General features: G+C 28.6%; 1 long non-coding RNA gene across 1 annotated transcript; it reads right to left on the reverse strand.

Moving 5' to 3' along the window:
• Positions 1–2,160: 2,160 nt before the first annotated feature.
• LOC107877123 lies at positions 2,161–2,739 on the reverse strand. Its single transcript, XR_001676173.2, has 3 exons — positions 2,633–2,739; positions 2,475–2,540; positions 2,161–2,359 (listed from the first exon to the last, which is right to left on the reverse strand). It is a non-coding gene; the product is annotated as an uncharacterized LOC107877123 (long non-coding RNA).
• Positions 2,740–10,462: the final 7,723 nt, after the last annotated feature.

Below are 10,462 nucleotides of genomic sequence, written 5' to 3' on the forward strand. Positions count from 1 at the left end.
AATCTCTATTGATTCTCAACACTTGATTTGTGATCGAGCTCTAAATTTATCTTATGAGTACAAATATTAGGTACAGTCCCAATAATATCCTCTATGGTCTAACCAGTGGCCTGAAGATATTTTCTTACCACCAATTTCAATGCTTCCACTTGACATGGCATCAAATTTCCAGAAATAATAATGGGTAAGGTGTTACCTTCCCCCCAAAAGACATATTATAGGTACAATGGTGGAGGTTTAAGCTTAAATTGTGGTGGCTTTATAATTAAAGGTTTTGTGGGAGGACTTTCTCTATTCTTTAAATCAAGATCTAGCTTGCATAGATTCTTGGTGTGAGAACCAAGACCCTTCTAAGAAGAAACAACCTCATCAAATTTTTCAATGTCATCACTATTATAGTTCCACAACAATCCTTCTAGTGGATCACTAATGAATTCCACCTCTGTAGCGTTGACCACTATATAATCAATCATATCATCCCGAAGATCACTTGTAAGTCCTTCAATTTGTTCATAGACTTGCACACATTAAATGTTACCTCCTCACTGTTTACCTGAAATTTAGCTCGCCATATTCTACAATAACCAATGCCCTTTTGGTAGCAATGAATAATCTCCTAAGTATGATCGTGACTTCATAAACTATCTCCTAATCTAGTATCATAAAATCAGTGGGAAATAGAAATTTATCAACCCGAACAAGAACATTGTAGATAATTCCCATTAGATGTTTAATAGAATGATGTGCCATAAGAAGTCACATAATGGTAGGCTTTGGAGATCCTAAACCTAATTTCTTGAAGATTTCAGAGGGCATCAATTTTATGCTTTCACCTGGATCGCACAATGTCTTAACAAATTCATATTCCCCAATAGTGCATGGAATGGTGAAAGTAACGGGGTATTCCATCTTGACAATTGTATGTCTAGTCATAATGGCACTACAACTATAGGAGACTTCGACCATTTTGAAATCCACTATTCTCTTCTTTGTCACCAAATTTTTCATAACTTTTGTATACCCGAGTATTTAAACCAAGGCATTAACTAAGGGGATATTTATTGACAAATTTATAAACTTTGAAAAGAACTTTTTGAACTTAGTGTCGTCTTTCTATTTTTGACCCTTTTATGGAAAAAAGGATGCATATTGGTCATTGGTTCTTGAATGACCAAGATTCATCCCATTTAGGAACATTCGCATCATCCATTTGTGGGATTTCATCACTCTCAACCCTTTCTGCTACTTCCTTCGTGCTTTCAACATTAGGCTCAATGGGAGTAGAAACCTTATCATTTCACTTTTCAATTCTGCTCCTCTTACCAACTCCCCTTTCATTACGTTCTTAATCAAGGTTCATAATATCTTTTCCAATATTTTTCCACTCCTAGTGATGATTTTCATGCAATGGACATCATTCTTTGGGTTCACTAGGGTATCACTAGAAAGGCCTTATATTTTCTTTCTATTTAAATAAGAAGAGATTTGACCGAATTGTTTTTCAAGTTGTATTAATTGAGGATCATTGAGTTGTGAAAAGTCTCTCTTCATCTCCCTTAGTATTTGGTCACTTCCTTCAAACCCCATAAGGATACGCTATAAAAAAACAACATTTAGCGACAGTCACATTTGGTCACAATTCTATGTAAATCTATCGTTAAATAGAAATAGGGATGGAATAACGACGGATTTGTGTCTATTAATATATTGCTCGTTGCTAGCCTCTTAGCGACGAAAAAATAAATTTTGTCCCAAAACTTGTGATCACTTTATGATGAACTTATCATTTGTTGATGTTACCAATGGAATATTCCATTGCTATACTGTTGCTATTTCTAAAATTCATTTTTTTTGTGGCTAAATTTACGACAGGAAATTTTATCGCTAATCTATCGCAACATAGTTTGGTCGACTGAGCAGCTGTCTTTAGTGACCAAATTTATATTTAACGATCCATCGCTAAAGTTTTTTAGTAGCAATGACAAAAGTTAGTCACTAATTTTTTGTCGCTAATAATTTTGTTAGAAAATTATTAATTTGCATAAATTATTGAATGACTAAATTAACCAACATTCATATAAATAATTACTTATATTAGAATGTTCAAAATATATAGATAGCTAAATGAATCACATAATTGTGTCTAAACACCCACAAGTTCAAGTATTTTGTCAAAAATAAACTAATGTCAAACACTCTTGTTGTCATTTTTTCCATATTTCTTCACATCAACGGGGGCATTATCAGTTCTTGGAGCATCTCTTCCTAAGGAAGTTGCAACAACCCTTGGAGGTGAGGCAGCCTTCTTTCGCTCTGGCAGGGTGAACTTGGCATGGATTACTTTTTCATCAATTTGTGCCTGCATTATCACCAACGAAACATATTAATTATCCCCCATTTCAGCAATAAAAATGATTGAATGCAGTTACCAAGTGAATTTACAAATCTGAAAACCATACACCATCCATGTATACCTGGGCTTTCTCAGCATCAATTCTAGTCTTGAACTTAACATAAGCAAACCCTTTCGAAAGATTAACCTGCAACAAGCATATTTATATACTATAAAGAAAAAGCAAAAAAAATCACATAAGTTGTATATCGTCTAAAGATATAGAACTTGCTAACTTACAATTTGATCAATGGCCAACTGCACATGCAAAATTCCACTAAAATTACCTACAAAAAGGAAGAGTTACAGAAATTAACCATCAAGAGATGGACAGAGCAACACCAAATTGCCGTACATGTGCGTCCAAATCAACTAACCAATGGCATCCAAACAACCATTTCTTGTAAACCTAGAAATTCTACTTCCAAAGCATTTTTGTTCCATTCTTTTATCCCCATTCATTTAATTTTACATGGATTGATATACTCATTGGAACTAGCACACCACACAGGTATGTTGATTGACTTGTTTGCACTAGCTACTGTTGGGAGAACATATTAATGAGAAAATGTCTCAGTTGCCATGAGGATAGAAAGTATACCGTGGCTTCCAAAATAACAGTTTAAAAAGTTTCTCTTCCTTTAACTCATATTAACTTGCATAACAGACTTAGACTAAGATGCATGACATATAACTGACTAGGTAAATGGAATAAATAACATGTATAAGTAAAAGGTTGGACCTTTATGGATGGTAACAACTTTATAATAATGGGTCAAATTAGTGGTGAGCATTCAGTTTTACGTTCTTCAGTACGTGCATACCAAATACCATATCGAATTTCATTTTGGTTAGGTTCTTCCGTATAGTTAGACTAGAATTTCTACAATTCTGGAAAATAAAAATTGAGTTATTAGAAAGAGGTGCTGGACATACCAAATATTTCTTTCAAATGGTTTTCATTAACATTTCTGCTGAGCTTATCCATATGAATCACACACGACTAAGGTATAAGAGATACTTTTCTGGAATAAGATCCCAAGTGTTACATATCAAAAAGCATTAATTCATCTGTCAAAATTTCTATACACAGTTACATTTTTACATCATAAGAAAATATTGGTGTTAGTATTTATCTTTACAAACTTCATCCAAAATGGATAGTTTCTTTAGCCACCTCTCCAAAAAATAATTTTACAAAGAGAAAGATAATTAAATGCCAACAAAGAAGGTCATCCATTTGTTTTTTGACTGAAACATCATTCATCAAACCATGAGATAGAGGCAGAAGGGGTGATATATAGCTGAATGTGAGTACTTGGGATGGAAAGGAACTGGAGAGCATTCCAAATTTATTAAAGGATCCTTGTTAGCTAAAATGCATTCTCCTAGGGCTAACAGAACTATAATAACAACCAAACATAGGGTTTAGGATTATTCAGCAGTTAAAAATAATGAGCAGAAGGAAAACTAATAGAACGACAATATTACAAGAAATTTTCATGCTAGTTCAACTTGTCTAGGTTCAATAACAAAAGAATAAAAAATATATGATGAAAAAAACAAGGCAATCTTCATGATTAACCATAGTATATTTTGTTTCTAGTTTCTTTATTCTAGTTGTGTCTACACTAGCTTATTCCCATCTTGACTATTCCACAAGCATACACCTGCTAACCCACTGACACATGTATGAAGTAGCTATTTTTATCAATATTGAGATATCTTCCTTAGACAGATGGGAAAGAATAACTTACCCTCTTCTGTCTCTATTGAATATAATCTTGCTCTCCAAGGTTTTCACTTACTTTATTGACCCCTATGTCACACCCCTGGGTTTAACAAACTAAAATCTTAAATGCAACCAATGTTCTAGTTTTGCACCTTGCATGTTGGGACAACTTAAGAAAAACAACACTAAAATCTATAAATTAACAAACTATAATGTTATTCTAACTAATAATTTCAAACACTTAAAAGCTTAAATAACTTAAGATATCTAGAGATGCAATAATGAAACACTTCTAATGAATTAGCAACATGATTAAACCTTTTAGCATGCTAAAACAAAGTTGTGACCTAAGCATAGAACATAACATGACAACCTTGAAATATTTTAATGTCCTAAACCCTTGGGAGCTAGAAAAAAGACACCTGATTAGAGTAACATGACAACCTTAAGAATCTAACATGATTCCAGCAGCCATGTGCACATTAACCAACAACAACAACTACTGCACCTCAATGCAAAAAAGCTGAGGTTGGTTAATTTAATTATTACTATACATTTGTGCCTAGTTCATTCAGTACACTATAGTTTTTAGCTTAATTCATCAACACTACATGTTTCTCTTAGTTTTTTGTTTTTGTCCGAGATATTTTTTTATAGATTAGATGATTAGGCAGCTCAAGTATAACCCCATGTAGCATTAATCTATGACTAATACATATAGATATGAAAGAACAAAAAAATATGTAGGATTGAATTCTACAATAAATTATTTTCGAGAGACCCTTGGCTTAAGCAACATGTAAAATAATAGTTACAAGGTATGTCTGATGACCATTAATAGAGTATACATCATACAGTGAGACTCTCCTTTCAGTACATTTCACAAATGATGAAACTATCTCAATAACCTGACTAGTCATAATTACAACTATTATCATTGTTTTAATTAAGAGACACTCAAACATCTCAACCACATGAAAACTTAACACGAGTTCTTGAACATTTTTCATAGTTGCACGACAAATCCAATGATAGATATCCCCTTTATCAAACATGTTGCCAAAATAGAGCTTAAAAAATCAAGATTATTCACTCATTGGGAAATTAAGACCCAATCGACGCAGTTTTTTTTAGCCATTACCAAATATCAATGTTTTTGTATAATCTATTTACAACCAACGGGATAAATATCAAAATACCCAATTTCTCCCACTAAAACATAAAAAATTCAGATTTACCAAGAATATTTTACCTGATAGGACAAATTCTTAAATGTGATGGTTTTGCTAAATTCCAGTCAGCTCCAGAATACACTTTCACAGTTCTTTTTCACCTATTTTTCACTTTCAAAACACTTTACTTTTCGGATATTAACCCAAAAATAATAAAAATCAAAACTTCTATGAAATTATACAGATTTAGTACCATCAGAATTGAGAAAGTTGTGGCTATGCAAGAATGAGCCATTTTCGACCCTAAATTTTGTTTAGCAATTAAAAACCCTTTTCATAACAAAAATTAATAATCCCAAATGTTTGCATGAACCCTAGCCCCTAAATGTTTGCACGAACCCTAACCCAAAATGCTTGCATGAACCCTAGATTCAGTCCACTGATCCAAAAGAATACAAAAAATCACAAATGCAGAAGGGGTAAAGTAGTAGACCCCATAGAAAGTAAATAAAATCAACAAAAATCATAGATTTACAATGGGGTAAAGTGATATATGAGAAAAACATAAAAAAACTCAATTCTAAAAAAAAATTGAGTAATAAAAACTCAATTTCTTAGCTTCTTTGAACAAAATTTAGAGACATGATATATAGAGAGAAAGAAAAATTAATTTCCTACCTAATTCAAGCTACAAAATGGGCATACAAATTTGATAGATTAGAATCAAATACAAACAAGCATTTTAGAGAGAGGAAATTTTAGAGAGAGATGAAGTAGAGTGAAACTATAATGAACGCCGCCCTAGATATTTTTAGAATATAAACATATACTAATTTTAATAATTATAAATACTTGCGACGGATTATTCCATCACTAATAATAAATAAAATTTATAAAAATATTATAAATGATACTGATGCAAATATCTATTGCTAATCCGTTGCTACAAATTAATTAAAATGATTACACATAATTTGTTACTAAATTTATCACGAAATTAAGGCTCCAAATTTTTTTGCCAATATTTGGCGATGAAAAAAAAGTCGTCTCTGATCCATTGCTATATCATAAACTAAAAAAACTTTCCATGTTTGCAACAAAATTGATGTTTTCGTCACTAATCCATCACTAAATTGTGATGAAAAGTGATATGTTGGTAAATTTTATTGCTAAATATTTTTTTTTGTAATGATACGAGCAAACACATTTTTTTCTTACTATTCACTGAATTAATGAAATTTGCTAATTTACCTTGGCCCGATCAGGTGAAGAAATGTATCTATCATGGCCATAATCTTTGTATCTCCAATTTTAATCCCTATCCCTTTATTTATCAGAAATACCATGGTTTCTGGACCTTAGAAAATTTCCTGGAATTCTGGTCTCTAGACCTAATATGACTCAAAGGTACGAGCTGTATATTGGGGTATGAATGGTAAAGACTAGTCTTATATTGACCAGTGTTGGTTGGTGGGATAGATTTTGGTTATTGGAATGGATACGACTTTGGGGTATGAGTATTGGCAGTTACAGATCATTTGGTTCCTTAACTTAATATTAGACTTGGTTACTTAGGTTGGATCAGAGTATGAGTGGCTCACCGTGAGCTGTAAGTCAGGGTATAAGTCGTACCATGGACTCATATGGTGGACAGTGTCTAAATCTTTCTTGAATTTAAATCTGCTAGGGGTATGAATGACTGGTACAGATCGTATACTTTGGATACGACTTGGTTGGATAAGTCATATGATGGACAGTGTATGATCCTAAGGTTGAGACTGGAGTAGGAGTAGAGGGTACCACTTGTATTGAAGGGTATGACTCTTGTGGGTCAGTCATACCCCTTTGATGGGCACTACAACATAATATATCTATTGCTACGAAATCTAAGCTATGAATTTAAAAATTGTAGCTATTACTTAGTAATAGCCATAAAAATTTGAATTCTGTAGCTATTTATAAATTCGTAAAATTTCTTAGCCACTAAAATTAAACTGACAAAGCCAATTTCTTATTTTTTTTTCTATAATTACTAACAATCGTGATAATAGTTGCTTAAATAGCTACAACTTTATTGCTACAATAAAATTTGGTAGCTAATCATAAGTTTTTTTATCACGCGATAAAAATTATTGTAGCAATAATGACCTTTTAGCCATAATAACTATTTGAAACAAGATATTGTAGCTAAATATTTTTTTTGGCTTCAAGTTATAAAAATTGTGGCAATAGTTCAATGATATAGCCACGTTTTTTCTACTATAAATAAAATTTAAGCTAATTATTACTTTTTGCTACAAGTTAAAACTTATGTAGTAATAGTAACCTTTTAGCCACAATAAATTATTTATAATACAACTTTCTGGCTAATTTCTTTTTTTTTCCTTCATATTAGTACAGATTGTTGCAATAGTTAAATGGTATAGCCATAGATTTTTTACTATAATAAAATTTCATGGTTAATATTTAATATTTGACACGTGCTGAAACTTGTTGTAGCAATAGCGAGCTTTTATCCATAAAAAAGTTATTTAAAATAAATTATTGAAGTTAAGAATATTTTTTCTTTGAGTAGTAAAAATTCATTGTAATAGATGACTAAATAATAGCTAATTATTTTTCATGATGAAATAATTAAGCCTTAAATTTATTATTGTGTTTAATTTTGCAGTTAATGATTATTTTTATGACAAGCTGAAGTTTATTGTAATATTACTAATGTGGAGTAATTGAATATGTTAATTGTTTGATTCGATTCACTACTACATGTTAACTTGTGAATTTCAAATATAATTATAATAAATATGTGATTATATCAAAGTAATCTTGATTACCTAATTATATTGAACTTAAATGTAACTTCGTTAAGTCTCATTAAAACTTAAAAAATTATTATATTTATCAATCTAATATGATTAAAGGTGTTAATTGTATGATTTAATTCAATTTTACATTTTGTAAATCTTAAATATAATTTAAATAAATACTTGATTATATTTATATCAATTAACTAATGATGTCAATTTTTTCCTAAACTTCAATAAATTTCATTCAAACTTCATCCCCACAAATTGTTTTTAGAATTATTATTTGACTCAAATATATTTGTCAATTTTAGTATAATTAGATGTGTTTATCATTCTATTGATCGATTCAAATTTAGTTTTATAAGATCCTACATATACGTTTCAAACATATATATACAAGTAAATTAAATTTAAAATAACAAAATTAAATAGAAAAAGAAGATAATCTTCAACCATTGACGATTTACATGACAACTTATAATTTTAAACTTATCAACTAACTTCTTTTACCTATTCAACGTTGTATTTTATCTTGTTGCAATATGGTGTTTTTGAATGGTAACATAACTTTTTTTAAATATGTATAATTATTTTTCTCATTGAAAATTGTAAATATATTTTTTATGTTTGATACTTTATTACTTTAAAATTAGCATTTCTTAATATGTAAGCACTTATTTCCTCCAAAAGTATTCATAAAAAACTTTATCAATTGTTGAGGTAGTATGTATACTAATATTTGTATCCGCAGGATATACAAACATTATTAGAAAATGTGAAAATTAAATCTTTTATAAATTATTTAACATATTAAATTATATTTATTTATATTATTTTATTCAATAAAAGTTAATTAAAATTATAATCTTTATATTATTTATCCCTTTTTCTGTAATTTCTGCACGTAATATTTAAATGAGTTTTCTAATTTAATTTTTAACCTTTAATTAATTAATATCACACTCTATCCAAACATGCAATATAAATTAGTCTAGATTTTTTTTTATAAAAAGATTATATTTTGATGAAAATAATTAATATACGTACACTAATATTGATAGTTTTAACAATTTTTCTTAATTTTCTATTATTGGCAGTTTTTATTTTTTTATTTTTTTATTTTAAACTTGATATATTATGTCATATAGTTTATATAATTTTATATTTTAAATTCAAACTATAAAAAATCAAAATTTTAAATTCATAGCTCTATTTCAATTCAAATTGAAATAACCAAACATTGTAGAAATATGATTCCCCTGTGATAATACACTTTAATTTGGATTAAATTTTACGTTGTTGATATAAAAAAAAATCTGAATTGACTTTTTTTTTTGTAATTTTAATCATAAAATAATTTTCAAACATAATATTTAATGGTGATGATATTGTCATCACAGGATTGTTTTGTTTCTGCTACTCTATGTAAATAGGTTAATAGCCTTATTTTATTTTTATAATTTTCTATTTTAAACTTAATTTTTAACTCATATAAATCATTTAAAATTAATATAAGTTTAATATTTTACTTAAAAAATGTAAGTTAAAATTGATATCCATTTTAGATTTAAACTGAAATAATCGAATAGTGCGAAAGTATAATTTTACCAATAGAAATTAGGACACGTTAATATGAATTTAAATTCACATTATAGATATTGATAAAATTGAATTGACATTTAATTTTTTAAAATTCCTAACTTAATATAATTTTCAAACTTAAATTATATAATAATTGATACTTTTCATTACAATATTAATTTATTTCTCTTACTACGTATTGATAGATTATATAGATTTTCTAATATTAACAATTTTCATTTGAAATTTCAATCTATATAAGTCATTTTAAATTCTGGTATTTTTTAAAATTTTCAATTTAAATTAAAAAATAATAATTCAAATTTAATAATAACCATAAATTTAGTTATACACTATAAATTAAGATTTTTTAAAAATTTGGAGTATATAAAAAATTAATAACAATATTATAGAGGACCAAAAAATTTGAAAAGGAATATATTTTTTAAAATTATATTTATTTTATATAAATACTTGACTTTTCCCATTAACTTAAAGTAAAGTAAACATAATTTTAGTGTGTATTTTATTACTATTTCATTGGATAATTTTGTTCTTTATATTTGTTAATTAAATAGTACTAATAGAATTTGTTCATAGAAAATAAAAGTAATAAAAAAAATTGTAAAAAAAAATAAAATACAAAGACCAATTTAACAATTAAAACCTTTCCAAAACTAAACCTCCCATCACGGCCACACTTTTTCCCAATTTTCCTCCAAAATTTCAAAATACCAAAATTAAAAGATTCCCTTCAAAAATTCAAAAATTAAATAAA

Source organism: Capsicum annuum, chromosome 7 (genome assembly GCF_002878395.1).
Source record: "Capsicum annuum cultivar UCD-10X-F1 chromosome 7, UCD10Xv1.1, whole genome shotgun sequence".
NCBI classification, from domain to species: Eukaryota; Viridiplantae; Streptophyta; class Magnoliopsida; order Solanales; family Solanaceae; genus Capsicum; species Capsicum annuum.